This window comes from Neltuma alba, unplaced genomic scaffold (assembly GCF_004799145.2).
Source record: "Neltuma alba isolate B1F8T4 unplaced genomic scaffold, ASM479914v2 tig00000444_pilon, whole genome shotgun sequence".
Lineage (NCBI taxonomy): Eukaryota > Viridiplantae > Streptophyta > Magnoliopsida > Fabales > Fabaceae > Neltuma > Neltuma alba.
The window spans coordinates 1-18,056 of NW_021632053.1; the positions used below are offsets into that span (position 1 = coordinate 1).

At 35.5% G+C, this 18,056-nt stretch overlaps 1 pseudogene; it reads left to right on the top strand.

Moving 5' to 3' along the window:
• The first annotated feature begins 8 nt into the window (after nucleotides 1-8).
• Nucleotides 9-6,363, top strand: LOC114735356 (G-type lectin S-receptor-like serine/threonine-protein kinase LECRK3; annotated as a pseudogene).
• Nucleotides 6,364-18,056: the final 11,693 nt, after the last annotated feature.

Below are 18,056 nucleotides of genomic sequence, written 5' to 3' on the forward strand. Positions count from 1 at the left end.
TCAACAGTTATTGTACCATCAATGACGAACAACCTTACTGCACTTGTATACCTGGAACTGACTTCATAGATCCGAGTCAGAGAAATCTTGGATGCAAAAGGAACTTCTCAGAAGCTGAATGTAGAGGAGGTGGGGAAGAAGATAATAATGAAGCTTTATATTCCATGTCTACCATGAGTAGAATGGCTTGGGTGATTCTCCTTACATTGAGGAGGAAATTGAAGAGGATCAATGCCAATCTTCTTGTTTAAAGGATTGTTATTGTGCGGCTGCACTATATGAATATGGGCGATGCAAGAAACAAAAGCTTCCACTGAGATATGTCAAAAGAAACACAAGATCCTTCCCCAACTCCCATAATCGACGCTGACACTGCCATCACTAACTACACACGATATACTTCAAGGTGGGAAATCAAAGCCTCATCAAAAGCAACAATAATACACCTTATTCCATGCCTAAACCCATCAACAGAACCAGTAAGAAAGCAGTTGTGCTGATCATTGTTGTCATCTTTGGTTTTGCTATTCTTTTGTGTTCATCTGTTGCAATCTCTGGCCACTTAATTTCCAAGATTGGAGTTTTAAATTACAGGAGGTGTTGGAAATTGGAGATTTAGGCTTGAGCCAAGGGATTACCCTGAGGGTATTTAATACAATGAGTTGAAGAAAAGCAACAAATGGATTCAAACAAGAGGTGGGGAAGGGTCCTTCGGATCAGTTTACAAAGGAACTTTACACAGAGGAAGAAATTGATTGCTGTGAAAAGGCTACACAAGTTTATTGAAGAAGGAGAGAGAGAATTTCGAGCTGAAATGCAAGCCATGGGAAAACACACCACAAAAACTTGGTTCGCTTGCTGGGATATTGTGCTGAGGGATCTAAAAGGCTTCTAGTTTATGAGTATATGAGCAATGGTTCCCTTGAGAAGCTCATCTTTGGTGACAATACTGCACGCCCAGATTGGGAGCAGAGAGAAGAATAGCACTGGACATTGCAAGAGGCTTACTATATCTGCATGAACAATGCCAGGCTCCTATCATTCACTGCGACATAAAGCCTCAAACATATTGATGGATGAGTTTTTCACAGCTAAAATATCAGACTTTGGGTTAGCAAAACTTCTAATGCCAGATCAAACAAGAACTTTCACTCAATTAGAGGGACAAGAGGTTATTTAGCTCCAGAATGGAATAAGAATACTCCAATAACAGTGAAAGCAGATGTTTATAGCTATGGCATTATGTTATTGGAGATTGTATTTTGCAAAAGAAACATGGTGGTCAACGTGGTGCATCCAAAGCAAATTGTTCTATCCAATTGGGTGTACAAGTGCTTCGTCGGGAGAGAGTTGAACAAGCTGGTTGTTGGGGAATAAGGGACCTGTCATTGCTTGAGAATATGGTAAAAGTGGGGTTATGGTCACTACTAAAATGAAGACTTTTTATTTCTGTTTTGCATGACTTTTTACTTCTGTTTTGCGGAGGACATGAAAAGAAGGGACATAAAAAGTACCCCTTTTTTACTTCTATTTTGAACAGAAGCGAATAATGGTATTATTTACGTCTGTTTTAAACAGAAGTAAAAAAGTGATTTTTTACTTCTGTTTCTCCAAAAACAGACGTAAATTCAAGTTTGGTTTTGAAGAAATAGACGTGAATTTATGTCTATTTCGTTAAAACAGAGGTAAATTGACGTCTGTTTTGGTGTAAAACAGAGATTAAAAGTATGATTTTTTACTTCTGTTTCTTAAAACAGACGTGAATGTGCTTTTTTTTTTTTTAAAAAAAATCACTTTGTATGTACCACTTCCCCTACAGCCACAATAGCCATAATAGCCACTTTCCAGCAAGTTCAAATAGAATGAACCAGTCAATATTTTCAGCCAAGACATATCAACATCACAACTTCATCAATATATTGACACATTAACTAACTAGTCAAAAAAGAAGAACAAATTGCAAAAGTCAAAATTGATAACCTATTATCTCTATAAACATAAACTTGATCAATCCCTAGACCACCATTCTTGAAGCAGTTGCTGTGCCAAAAGGTCTCGGATGAAGTCAATATCATTAACAGTATATGAGTAGTCATTATCAAAGATCTATAAATTGACAAATGAACAAATTTAAACATATGAAGAAAATAAAATAAATAACAATTCAATTTAAAAATTCAACAACTATTTTTAAACTTTTCTTTGGATATTTTTCTTTTAAACTTTTTTTGTGATCATCTAAATACGATTGCACTTCTTCCATATTATTCAATATGTATAAGTGCGCTTGTAACACTTCTTCGCGACCCATACTCTTTACCTTCAGCCCCCTTATTCCTTTACTTGTACCCTTTTCATGCCGAGATGGTGTCTTAGCTATTATGTTTTACAAATTCCATAGCTTCTTCTGCTACATACCTTTCAACAATTGATGCTTCAGGTTAATAAGGATTCTTGGAATAATTTTTTAAGACTTTCATGTATCTCTCAAATGGATACATCCTCTTAGAAAAACAGGGCCGCAAAGCTTTATCTCCCTCACTAAATGAATGATCAAATGCACCATGATATCAAAAAATGCTGGAGGAAAGTGCATTTCTAATTGAGATAAAATAACAGAACCCTCATTTTTCAATTCATCCAATTTCTCTATGTCAATGACTTTGCTACAAATAGCATTGAAGAAGATACATAATCTAGTTATAGTGCTCCTCACATCATCTCTCATTGTGCCTCGAATAGCCACTGGTAATAATTGTTGCATTAGTACATGATAATCATGAGACTTCATTCCCACTAACTTCAAATCATGCATTGAGACAAGCCTTTTCACATTAGAAGAATACCCCTGGGGCACCTTGATGTCATGCAAACACCGACACAAGCTTGTCTTTTCGACTTTAGACAATGTGTGGGCCGCAGGTTCCATATAAGCCCGCTTACCACCCTCTTTCAATTGTGGATGTAAGCGCTTTCATATTCCCATTTCAGCCAGATCAAGTCTTGCGTTAATTCCGTCTTTAGTTTTTCCAAGTATGTGCAAAAGAGTACCGATAAGGCTATTACACACATTTTTTTCCACATACATCACATCAATATTGTGTCTTACATCAAGACTGCGCCAATATGGAAGATCAAAGAAAATAGACCTCTTCTTCCACATGTTTTTCTCACTTGCAGCTTTTGAGTCTTACCGAAAATGACATTGATTCTTTCTACTTGCTAGTAAACTTCCTCTCCAATTAATGCCTTCGGAGCCATGTTATGCTCTGGTGAGCCATTAAAAAACCTTTTTCAATCTTCGATATGGGTGGAACCGATCAAGAAACCTCTTGTGACCGAGGTAAACTGTCTTTCTTCTGTGCTTAAGTTGGTGGAAGTATGTGTCTGCTTCACATATAGGACATGCTTTATGCCCTTTCACATTGTATCCTAATAAATTTCCATATGCAGGAAAGTCATTTATCGTTGTAAAGATCATGGCACGCAACTTAAAGGACTCCTGCTTGTATGCATCAAACACATCCACGCTTTGTTCCCACAACATCTTCAAATCTTCAATTAAAGGTGCCAAATAGATATCGATATTGTTTCCTGGTTGTTTCGGTCCTGAAATCATCATAGAAAGCATCATGTACTTGCGCTTCATACATAACTAGGGAGGTAGGTTGTAAATCACCAATAGTACTGGCCATGCACTATGTGTGCTATTAAGAGTACCGTAAGGGTTTATTCCATCTATACAAAGCCCAAGGTGAAGACTTCTTGGTTCAAGAGCAAATTCCGGAAACATTTCATCTATTTTCTGCCATTAAGAAGAATCAGCAGGGTGCCGAAGATATCTTCCATCTGATATTCTCTCATCAAAATGCCATCTTAACTTCTTCACTTCTGTTGCATTAGCAAATAAGCGCTTAAATAATGGTATTATCGGAAGATACCATAACACCTTCAAAGGTTGCCCTTTACTTGTCTCATCACCATCATAGTTACCAGTACAATCCATGTTCTTTTTCACTTTATATCGTGAAGTTTTACATTTTGGGCACTCACATAGACCAGCATACTCTTTTCTATATAATACACAGTCATTAGGACAAGTGTGTATCTTTTCATAGCCCATACCCATCCGAGACAAGATTTTCTTTGCCTCATACACACGATTTGGAAGAACTTATCAATTGGAAGCATATCACTAATCAATTGAAGCAATTCTGTGAAACTTTTGTCAGTCCACCCATTATTTGTTTTTAAACTGAACAATTTCAATACAGCTGTCAATCATGTATACTTAGAACACCCAGGGTACAAAGGCATCTCTGTATCACTCTTCAAGTTATCATTTGCATGTGATCGCACAAAGAACTCTACCCCTACATCACGAATCATAACGCTCATTCTATCATTTACATCATCCATAACTTCCTCTTCTTCGAGTATTGAACTTGTTCCTACTTCACCATGCCATGTCCATCTTGTATATTGAAGATTTATACCATCACAAAGTAGGTGATCCCTAATATCATCAACACTTAGTCGCCTCTCATTTAAACACTTGACACAGGGGCAAAAATACATTCCGTTATTGCTAGGAGCATTCTTTTTAGCAAATTCAATAAATTGTTCTACTCCGTTCTCATATTCATTACTTGTTTTCAAAGCATTCATCCAACTATGATCCATTCCGTTACTACCTAAGGAATTTTAAACAATTTAATTCCATTCAGCACAGTCCCAATAAACATTAACCAAATTCAAAACTAATGATATTAATTGAATCCAATTCATTCCAATTACAACATAAAACATCTCATAATAACTATATCATCATGCCAATTCCTAAAATTTAAAAAGACATAAAAATTACTTTTACAAGTAGTGGAGATTTTACATATAACATAACAAAAATCCAAAGATTATGAGAACAAAGCTTTCCATTGACAACTAATTAATGCATAACAATCTTTTTAATCTTCAAATCCATTATCCAATTAATAAACATCCAATTTTTAAAGCTTCCTCTTGAATGTAATCAACATCTAATTCAATACACATAGGAAAATTTTCTTTTAGACATTTGACAAACACTTTTTATGTATTAATTTTCAAACAAGTTAGTTAATAAGGATTTCAAACTTCAAATCTATTACCCAATAAATGTAAACAAATTTTAACCTATCTAAATACAATTTTTTCATTAATAATTTAATGTATACCCAATCCTTAATCTAAATTCAATACATATAGGAAACTATCTAAATGTAATCCCTCTTAGGCATTTTGACAAACACTTTGTATGCATTATTTTTCTAACAAGTATTAACAAGGCTTGAGATCTTTAAATTTTCTACCCAATCAATATATACAAATTTAAAACTATCTAAACACAATTCTTCAATAAAAATTTAAACAACAACCTCAGAAACCAATTCAAAATTCCTTAAGCTACTCAAACCATGTACAACATACTAAACCCACAATGCAACGATTGAATGAACTTACCTTCACTGTTCTGGCGTGCTTTCGAATCAAAGAATATCACGGCCTGGAGAGAGGATGAGGACAGTGAGCTGCTGTGCTTGTGAACTTCACTACTTCAGCCTTGGTAATCGACGGCGAGCTGCTGCAACACGAAAAAATCAAGCTGATGCAGAATGCGCGACGGCAATGGAGGGAGGGCTACGACCTTGAGATAGCTGAAATCAGAGGGAGAGTCTTCGAGTAGCTCACGGCTGCTACAGGTAGAAGACGAAAATGAGAGGGAGAGAGCAAAAAATCAGAGTTGCCGCGCAAGATAGCTACGGGTTGGAGGTTCGCGGTACTGATGATATGAAGCTGATGCGCTATAGCTGCGGGCAAATTTTTTTAAAAAATCAAGCCACTTCACATCTGTTTATTTGAAAACAGATGTGAAGTCACGTCTGTTGCTGCTAAACAGACGTGAAGTAACGTCTGTTATGAAACAACAGACGTTAGTTCACGTCTGTTTAGGATCAACAGACATTACTTCACGTCTGTTTTGTGTAAACAGACATGAATTAACATCTGTTGTTTCATAACAAATGTTACTTCACGTCTGGTTTATGTAAATAGACGTGAATTAACGTCTGTTTTGTTTAAAACAGACATGAAGTAACGTCTGTTGTTGTAACGTCTGTTGTTCCTAAACAAATAGGAACACTAATATTTCTCTTCTGTTTTTTAAAACAGACATAAATGAGGAAGGTAAATAACACATTTTGTTGTAGTGGGTGTATTCAAGACGAACCTTTTCTTCGGCCATCAATGAAGAGTTTGGTGTTGATGCTTGAAGGAGTTACTAATGTCGCTATTCCTCCTTGTCCATCTCACGATTCTATGTGACATTTCTCTGATGGAAAATAAAACGAGGTTGTGAATTTTGTGTTTTTCTTTAGCATGGGTCTCCTCATAAACAACCCCCACAAATCAAACACACTTTATACCTCTCAATTTGTGGTGCAAAATTTTTATTATGATTAGGTAGTACTATTTTGTTTGCATTAAGGTTTTTGTTTGTTAGTTTATATCAGATAAGTTTCTTTGAGTGCTTTCTTTTTTCTTCGATTATTGGTATTTGTACTTTGTTTGTTTGGTTATTAATAAATGGAACTTATTTTGGCCCAAAGAAAATATAACGCTTTAAGCACTGTGATCTAGACAAGCTTTTTAGTCCTTATTACTTCTGTTTTAACATATACACTCCCTCTGATGGATCTAATATATAAGACAGTTTTGACTAACTTCTCTTATGGTTTTAATTATTGGAGATAATTCTATTTGAAGAACTAATGAGTGATAAATATGATTCATCACGTGATGAGAGACTAAGTTCTTTTATTAGTCCTAGTGTCATTAGTTATTGAACTACATTTTAGGCTAGGAGAGTTCATATATAGCACTACAATTATTTAGGATGCGTTTGGTATAAGGGATTTGGAGGGGAGGGGAGGGAAGGGGAAAGACTTTAATCATTTCCTCTTGTTTGGCAACACACAAATTTTAGAAGGGGAGGAAAAATTTTTCTTCCCCTCCCCTCCTCAAGCTCCTCTCCAAAATTAGGAGTATTTGGAGGGAAAGTACAATATTTTGTCATGTTGTGATCATTATGTCCCTATTTACTTTTAATATCCCTATACTATCCTAAATCCTTTTTTCTTGCCTCCAGACGTTGCTCTCTCCTTTGCATATAAATGTGAAGTTTAAAAAGATAAAATGGACAATTCAATGAACAAAGTTTTGAGGATTTAAATTTTGACATATATATATATGTGTGTCAAAATTTAAATCATTGGAGCTTTATAACCATAAAGATAAAAATAGATAAAAACGAGGTCCCACGTCTAATGAGCCTATTTGTTTGACCAAATATTTCATTCACAGATGAGAAATAATATAAGTTGTAGCTAAATATACTCCAACCTTCTTTTCAATAATACTTCACGCTCTAAAGTATATTAAAATTTTAGTATAAGTATTGCTCAATATATTAAATGTTATTTACAATTCTATTTTATTAAACATTCTATAAAATTTAAAAAAATAATCTTAAATAAATAAAGGTAAAATTGTCCATGTTAAAATATTTTTTCCTCCTCTTTCCTCATGAATCAAACAAAGTAATATTAAAACTCCTCCTCTCTCTTCTCTTTTTATAAATCCAAATAAGATAATATTAAAATTCTTCTACTCTCCTTTCCACCTCTTTTCTCTATTAAAATCTCTCACATCCTCTTCTTTTTATTGAGCCAAACAGACCTTTAAGTGACCAATCATGGCCCACAATGGAATTTTCTTTCCGCCAGGACAATGGAATGTTTAAAATTGGGTTACCCTTACTCGTCCAAGTTGTGAAAAACTGAAAATGACAACTTTCTTTGTAATATTGTATTGTGGACCCTATTTGACATGGACGCGGGGACTTATGGGGGGGGGGGATCTTAATTACCGTTTTTTGTCGTCTACTTCATATTTAATTACTCCTCTTGAGAAAACAAATTTAAAAGATTAGGATTTAATATTTTATAAAATTATTTTTTAGATATCAAATAAATCATATTTGTTTTTAAAAACTAAGATTAACTATTGATTAATTATGAGTTCTATCCCAAATTATGTTAGTCCTGTCTAGTTATTTTGTTGGTTTCACTAATAACTTTTTTATGGCTAAAACATGTGAACATATAATCTCATTAAAACTATGTTTGTGCAACTGAGGGTAGGGGAGCGTTTTAATAGAAAAGAAAAAAAGGAAGGGATTTTAATATTACATTATTTGGTTCCTAATGGGAGAGGATGAGAGGGATTCTATTTTGCCAACAAGAAATGCATTAATCTTAAAACTTTAGAAACGAAGATGTAAAATAAACAGAGAAAAATTATTGCAGAATCCCAAACGAGAGATATTATTATTACAAACCGATAAAATAATTAAATAAATATGAAGTCCCAGTAAAATTAATAGTAAGAGATTGTTATTGGGCAATTAATAACTTATCCTTATTGATTAAATATGTTGGTGGTGGGAAATCAAATATACGTAGGAAATGCATCCAAGAGAGTCGAACCAAAGTGGTCTTGTGTGTGTCCTTGGCTTTGTGGAAATATGGTTCTTTTTTCATCCATTAAAAATTACTGGTGGAAATTTACCGTGCAAGTGTGCAAAGAAAAGCTGATAGAAGCTTCCGTTTTTCCCTCGAAATTGTTCTCCTCACTCTAAAGCTGTTGTATTAGCTTTCAATCCATGCCTTTACATTTGTTAATGGTATTCTGTACAAAAACTTTTAATATAAACTTATAATTTACTCTAATCACTATAATTATTCTGATCACACACTCATGTTTTCATCTTAAATTAGGTTATATAATATTTTTTTATAATTTGATATGATTTGAACCTGATATTATCCCAAAAATTGAATTATAAACTTAACCTTATGACTTGACATTATGACTTGACATGGACTTGTCAATCTATGCTCTTACATTTGTCAACGTCATTTTGCAAAATTCTGATATGAATCTCATATATATTCATTCCTCCATTTCTTTCATTAAGGACAAAAATATTTTTACAATTCTAATATTTTACTCATAGGTTTTTAAGGATTTTACATTAATTTCAATATTTGAAAGGACTTTATATTAATAAAATGTGTGACTATGTATAATTGTCCCTTTTTTTTCCTCGCCTGGAATTCATGCAAGATGCTTAAAAACGTTTGAATAGATTTGGTGACCTTACAGATTATCTAACATTCAATTATTTATGTAACCAAAAAAAAACATTCAATTATTTAGTCCCTTGATTCATAATTTTATTTGTAGAATTATTACATGTTAGTTAGTCGATTTTTTTTTAAGCTTTATATATTGTTTTACGTATTATTTTCAGCTAATTATTTTTGAGAATTTTTATTAAAATTTTTATTGTTTTTATTATTTTATGTTATCGGTCATGTTAACTGTATTCTACCCTGTTTGAACTGTTCCTTCCCCGTCAGACTTGGTACATGAAAATAGTAAATTACATTTGCCCAAGAAAATGCAAAATTTTAATATTCTAAAGAATTGAAGTTGGGACCCAAACTTTGGGACGCAAGTCCTTTGAAGCCTATGGTCAATGATAATTAGGTATAATAATGGGGGCCCAATTGGACGCTAGTTGAAGACCATTCTACGGTATGTTTGGATTGACATTGCTTTTGTAATGAAGTTAGAATAAAAGTCAGTTAGGATATGTTTAGAAAGGTGTTTTTTAAAAAATCAGTTAAACAAAATTAAAAGTTGTTTGGATGATTAATAAAAAATTGGTTTAGTTGTAAAATAACTGAAAAGGATATGAATTTTATTAAATACTAGTATTTAAAATTTTATATTTTTAATGTGATAATAGTTTAAAAAAATACATAAAACTATTATGATAAAATATGAATAGTTTATTTGTGAAATTATAAAATAAAAATATTTGATACGCAGAAAAAATTTGAGAACACATTATAGATAATTAATTAAATATATATAATGGATAAATATGAATATAAATTAAAATTCATTTGGTCTAAATAAAATCTCATTATGCTAACAAAGGAGATGAGGTAGAGGGGAAAATATGAGGGTAAATTTTGGATACTTATTTTTAATGGTTACTATTTGAAACTACAGTTTGAAAAGTCAAATTTTCCTCTGTTGAGTCCAACTGAAGCTAAAGGTTAGAAGTTAGTTGCAAAAATTAGCCCAGTCAAATAACATTTTTTGTCCAACTCAATTTATAACCTCAATTTCATCATTTCCAAGACACTTTTGCTGTTGGAAACGGGAATCCAAATATGCACGAATCACATAATGGTGACTCATTTCGTTGATTGAATTGAATAAAGACAATGCTTGTAAAACCCTTAACCTCAAAACATTATAACTTATCATAAAATTACTACTATGGTAGAAAAGAAAATCTGTTAAATGAACTACCATAGTAGGAAGAAATTTGCATAATTTTGAATTTCACATTTAAACCGTTGCATGCAACTAAAATAATCCATTCATATACATCTATTGGGCCTCCGAGCCTCCGGCCCGGGTAACAACAGACATCACATTAGCCCATCTAAGTGATTCCCAACAAAATGATCCAGAGTTCATAAAACACTAGCAATGGCCTCCGGCCAACCAAAATAAGGAGATACATTCTCTCCAGTTTACGACAAGGCCGGGTAATCAAATATTTCAAAAAGCAGTCCTAAACGTGGCAATATATACTAGTCATACATATACAAATGCTAGAGGCCTAAAGCTAACCAAGCTCAAGCCTCTGCGTCTCTTCCCGATGGCCCACGCCTGGAACCTTCACCTAAAAACATTGTAAACCACAGGGTGAGACAAAGTCCCAGTAACTAACCTTTCCAATACTAGGTACTACTAAATAGGTGCTCGTGAGGTGTCAAGTGGGGCAGTTCACAAATAATATATAATGATAGCCACAACAATTCATGCAAGTGCAATGATGCAATCCCATCAACCGAATCCCTCACTTTGGGGGATGTTCAGGAGCCGAAGCCGGCCTATCCCTCACTATGGGGGACGTAAGGAGCCATAAAAGGCCTATCCCTCACTTTGGGGGACGTAGGGAGCCAAAAGAACTATCCCTCACTATGGGGGACGTACTAAGCCAGCCATCATGCATTAATGGAGGCCTTACCACGTGGTAGTAACAGACAAAACTCTCACCAATTCCCAATTAATGCATCATGCTCAAATCATAATCAAAGAGTAATAATCATTTCACAATTAACCTCATTCAGTGCATATCTTTCACAATACCAAAATTCATTCATCATTAGTCGAAACCCCACAAGACGGTTTTCCTTTTTATACACAACATACAGTTTGAACATAATTACTACTTAGAGCACAAAACATAAATCTACTCACAAAACCACAGAAGCAAACTAAGGATTGGAAAGTGGTTACCTCTCGCCTGAGCAAGGAACAACAAACCAACGATATGGCCCCGTGCACCACCAAGACTCACAACCGGTCTACACAAGCACACAAACACACAACCATCATATATTAGCTTTCAAACTAATAATGTGGCCAAAACAACACTTGGGGACACAAAATTCCTACCTCCCATCAAAACTCTACCCTACTCAAAGGGTATAACTATCAAAACAACACTCCAAGGTCATACCAATCCATTAAAACCTTAATTCCTTTCCCAACATCAATTAAAAATTCAAACCTTAAGGACCCACTATAAGAATTCAACACCCAAACATCCCATTTGAGCAATTAAGGTTCCAACAACAAATCTAAACCGATTAAACATCCAATTTAACCCTCCTTAACATAACCTAATTCACAAAACTCAAAATCAACCTCTACATTATCATCCTCAATCCCAAATCATCTATCTCCATAAACCCTAACTCCAAAAATTCAAGATTCTTTAAATCCAAGGAAACTACACCGATTAAATACTTAAACTAACCCAAAGCAATCAATTAAACTCAAAACAATCGGTCAAAAACCTCAATTTCATCACAACTTAGAAAATCCTAGGGTTCCACCAAAAATCCTCAGAAATTCCAAGAAAGAAAGAAGATTAGAGGTTAAAATCACTTACTTGAGGTAATGGATCCTTAGAAATGCCCCCTCCAAGCCAAAAGTTCGAAACCCTAGCAGAGCTCCTCTCTCCTCCTTCAGATTTTTCTTATTTTCGCACACTGAACCCTCCCGCGACTATATAGAATCGGGACCTTTCGCCGCGGCGAACCCCAATCTTCGTCGCGGCGAACTAATCCCGAGAGGGATTACTCGCCTGAAAACCTGACTTCGCCGCGGTGAAAGCTTCCCGAGAGGAAACTCTCGCTCGTCCAGAAAAACTTCGCCGCGGTGAAACCTTCCCGAAAGGGAAGCCTCACTCACCTGAACAACTTCGCCGCGGCGTCCCCAAGACTTCTCCGCGGCCAAACCTTCCCGAAAAGACACTCCCCTCTGAAACTCCCGGTTTACTTCGCCGCGGCGAACATACCCTGAGAGGGGTACGTTCACCTATTCCTCCAACAAACCTCAAATTCAACCCAAACACCCAGATCAAGATTAAATTGCTAATCTATTCTCAAAATCAACCCAAAAGAGGCTATTAAGGCTGCGTTTGGATGACCAAGCAAACCATGGTTTGGAAGCTGAAACCATGGTTTGCTCCTGAAGTCATCCAAACAGGCCTGCTCCAGCTGCAAACCGTGGTCCTGGCTGAAACCATGGTTTCCACCGGTGAAACCATGGTTTCAGCATAAGCCAAAATTTTTCGCTTCCTGGCTCTAATAATTGAAGGCAACGTCTGATCCCAAAATACCCTGACCGACACTTCAGACTCTCCTTCATCCGCTTCGCCCGCTCCTTCATCCTCAGGCTCTTCTCGCTTTCTCGTCGTGCCATCCGCTTCGCTCGCGCCATCATCCTCAGGCTCTTCTCGCTTCGTCGCGCCATCCGCTTCGCTCGCGCCTTCATCCTCAGAGGAAGCTCGCTCTGCTCGCGCCTTCATCCTCAGAGGAAGCTCGCTCTGCTCGCACCTTCATCAGAGGAAGCTCGCCTCTTTCTCTACTCGCCGGTTCGCTCTTCTCGTGGAGCTGCTCCGAATTCCACCGTCGATCTTCACTTCGCCGTCGCTGCTCGCCGTCGATCTTCACTCAGCTCGTCTCTGAGCTTCATCAGCTGAGCTCTTCCCCCTTCTTTCGCCGGCCCTGCTCCGATCTCTTACCTCGGTAGTTCGCCCAGTCAGGCCTTCGATCTTCACTCATGTTCTGAGTGTTGCACCTCCGCATCGAAGTCGATAGGGGCAAAGCTCAGTGGAAGGCCCGATCGTGGCAACTCGTCCTCGGGTTGGTGAGGTCGCCGTTGGTCAGGTAAGCTATCTCCGGTGAAAAAAAAAAATTTATCGCTGGCTTCAGTATTTTCCCTGTTAAACCGAACGATTGGCTTCAGTATTTTCCTCCCACTTTTGCTTTTGAAATTGTTGATGACTGGCATGTTGATCGAAGGAATGAGATATTATTGCTTGCTTCAGTATTTTGCCTGTGGTAAACCGAAAAATTTGATTGCTGGCTTCAGTATTTTCCCTGTGGTAAACCGAAAATTTGATTGCTGGTTTATTGCTTGATTTTTGTATGAAACGAAATGTGGTTCTGGAGGCAGGGAATATATTTGGTGATATTGTTTTGGAGACGAGAAAGCCTGCGAATTGAATTCCACTGGGTATATAAAATGCAAATTCGTTTTGCTCTGGTTGCTTGGCATGGGATCCCTTTTTCCTGTCCAAATTCGCCCAGAAGAAGCCTGTGAAGTGGAACAATATATTGGGACATTGCTTTTATTTTTGGAATGTGAGGCAGGAATGTGTTGTCGTGAATTATTGTATTAATGACTTTGATAAATTTATGGCTAATTTTTGAGAGCCAGGACAAATAGAATCACAACTCAAATCCGTGTATATATTGAAAGAAGTGATTTGTATTTTGGTTAGAGGTTTATATTGCTGGTGTTTTATATTTTCAGTTGACAAATCAATAATTACATTCATCATGAATATTTGTATTAATTACACACATGAATGAATTTTTTCGAAAATTATTTGTAATACACAGTTGTTGTAAAAGTTGAGTACAATATGATTTATGGTGCATGATGGTTCAAATATGATTTATCTTATTATTTTGTCTTTCAATCATCTTTGTACAATAGTTAAGAAAAGGAAAAAATATATATAATTATTTAGTTAGTTTTGACGTTTTAAAAGTTAGTATTTTTAAACAAAAATAGATAATGAAGTTCCGAATAGGAAGGGTGTATTTTTTCTGGCCATTTAAAATTACAATTTTCTTGTGTTATTTCAATTGATTTTGAGTTGATCAACCTGTGATGACTGAAGAGCTATAATTGTGCTATAGCATAATGCGTAAGAATACGGTGAAAGCTTCCTGGGACCTACGAACCACAAAAGTGTTTATTGACCTCTGCATTGAACTTGTGCAACAAGGGGAAAGAAAAGGTACTAGCTTAACAAAGAAAGCTTGGGATATTCTTAGTGATAACTTTACTGCCAAAACTGGAAGAGTGTATGAAAAATCTCAATTTAAGAATAAATATGATTCCCTACGAAAGGAGTGGCAGACATGGGATAGGCTGCTTCGTGAGACAGGATTGGGATGGGATACTGAAAGGAATACTGTCAGTGCAACTGATGATTGGTGGGAGAGAAAAATAAGGGTAATTATTGAACCTTTTGATTTTACATTTTCTCTACTTGTTAATGTTTTGTGTATATTTACTGTTTTTGGAATATTTTATGATATTATTGGTGTCTAATGTGCAGGAAGTTCCAAACTACGAAAAATTCAGAGAAAGAGGACTTCAATTTAGGGATGAATTGACTCAACTATTTGGAAGTGTGGCTGCAACTGGACCACAAGCATGGGCACCTTCTTCCATGACACTTCCAAGTGAAGGAACACCGAATGAAGATTTGGAAGAAGGGTCCGGAGATAGTGATGAAATTTTAGGTGCACCAACTGGTATAAGTGGGGAATTTAACACAGTGAACTTCAATGATAATAGTGGAGGTAGTGGAGGCAACACTGAATTGAGGCAGGATACCAGTGGTGGGGGTACAAGCAGAGGTAGGAGTCGACCTAGTAGCTCACTGGGGGTCAGAAGGAAGAGTGAAGTCAAGAAGAAACGCACATCTCCCTCTATGAAAATAGCGGATGCAATTAGCAAGATTGCTGAAACAAATACTTCTGAGGCCGAGCGTGGAAATGAGGTCATTTCACGAGCAGAAGCTAGAAGGTTGGAAGAAGAAGCGCGTGCTTATGAGGTTTCAATTAGGGGAGTCCTGTCTCACCTGAAAACAGTTCCTGAAGTTGTCAGTGATCCTGATTTCTTTAGACGGTGCACACAACTCCTTATGGAACGGCAGGATGCACGAGAAATGTATGCAGCTCTGAAGGATCAGAAGGAACAGCTTCTACTCATTTTAGAGCATTTTACTAGGGATTTATGACTTGTTTATTATATTAGACAGTTCCATATGTGTATGTTTTATGTGACCAGTGGATTGTTATATGAATCAGACAACTCTGTAACTTTTATAAATGTTTCGTAATTTCTACGTAGGAATTCTAAACTTTATGTGTATGTGCACAGGATAAAACGAATATGGATGATGAAATTAAACATGTGGAAGAGCATGCTAAGGGACGGAAAAAAAGAGTTAACAAAGTTGCAGCATTGGTTGGTGCATACGCTACTTTGAACTTGTGTAAGGAGCCTCGGCATACAAGTGCTTATACAGGCTGCATATGGGTAAGGGATGTTTTAGATGGCAACTCCAGTCGTTGTTATAACATGTTTAGGATGGAACGGGATGTGTTCTTAAGTCTGGTGGAACAATTGCAACAACATGGTCTAAAAGAAACTAAAAATATAGGGATACATGAATCAGTTGCAATGTTTTTACATACCGTTGGGCATGCACTTAGTAGCAGAATGCAGCAAGAAAGATTTCAACATTCAGGGGAGACAATTAGCAGACATTTTCATAATGTCCTAATGGCATGCTGTAGACTTGCCATGTCTAATATCAAACCAAAAGATCCAACATTCCGGCATGTTCATACAAAAATTCGGTTTGGTAAATACTGGCCTTTTTTTAAACATGCTATTGGAGCAATTGATGGCACACATGTTTCTTGCGTTGTCAGTGCAACAGATCAAACTAAATTTATCTCTAGGAAAGGAACAGTGTCACAAAATGTCATGGCGGTTTGTGATTGGGACATGTGTTTTACTTTTGTCTTGGCCGGATGGGAAGGTAGCGCACATGATGCTCGGATATTTGATCATGCCCTCACAACTCCTTCAATGAACTTTCCCCATCCACCTGAAGGTATTTTTTTATTTTCTATATTTTTTTTTATATTTAGCTTAACAATAGAAACATAATTTACAATAATTTCATTTTTTATATAGGAAAATATTATTTGGTGGATGCTGGATACCCAACACCGAATGGATATCTCGGCCCATACAGACGGGAGCGTTACCATTTGCCTGATTTTCGAAGGACATCTGGGTTTGAAAATGACAATGAAATCTTTAATTATTTCCATTCAAGTTTAAGGAGTACAATTGAAAGAACTTTCGGAGTTTGGAAAAAAAAGTTCGCAATCTTACAAAACATGCCATCTTATGATTTTGAAACACAAGTTAAAATCGTTTGTGCAACGATGGCTATACATAATTTTATTAGAATGACATCTATTACTGATCCTGGATTCGTTCAGTTGGAAGAAGAAGGTACTTATGCAGAAGATGATGATGATGGGGTTAGATTTTCACGTATACATTCATCAATTCAATCTTCATCTTACATGGCTCAGGTTCGTGACAGCATAAGAGACGAACTTGTTAATTCAATACGAGGATAGTTGTCATGTCTTATTTATTTCCTTTTATCATAGATTGTAATATGTAGTTAAAAACAAAATCTATTACAAATGCTTTGTATCGATGCATCATCTTAATGATTATGACACTTCTTTATTTATATTTCTCTTATTAATATTATGCCTTATATTCTCAAGCTAATTATTACTTACTTGAATAATTAATAAATTATTTTAAGACGTGTTTATTCTATTTTGCAACAAAATAATTCATCTTCTCTAAAAATATTTTTCACTCTTATATTTTATGAATATATGTGTGTGGTGACAATTAATTAATTAATTGTATTAAACATCAGAGGTTATTATACATGTAGTTATGAAAAAATGTTATGGGATTTCACGTTTACAATCTTTAAACAAAATTAATATTTTTCTGTTCTAAAAAAAAGCATTTTTCTATAAACATTTAATATTATGTTTTATAAATATATGTACACATATTAATTATGTATTAATTATATTATCTTATATATTATTAATTATGTTAGTAAAAATTATTTCATTAACAATTTTATTTCTTCAAATCAAAATAAATCATAAAATCTATCCCTTATATAATTATCATATTAACTTATACCCTTTTTGGTCATTTCCACATGTCAAAAGCACTTCTGGTAATAACTATCCAAACACTCTCACTTCTCAGAATCACTTTTTCTCAGAATCTATTCTCCACAGAATCTATTCTCCACAGAATCTATTCTCCAGAATCACTTTTCCAAACCACGGTTTGAAGTCATCCAAACACACCCTAAAACCCGATAAGACTTAGGATGTTACAATGCTCCTTCCAGGAGATTATTCGACAGCATGTCTATAGAGGATTGTTCATTTGACAAAATTTGAAAAATTAATTACCAAATATTATTTTAAAATACAAAATTTATTTGAAAAAATAATTAAAATTTTTCCTAAAATAAGAGTTTCATATCTAGTTCTGAGAAAATGGGCCCACTATTCATGGGTTGCCAGGTTAAATAGGATAATCTCATTTAGTCCAGCATTTGAAAATGTATCTATGAAACCCAG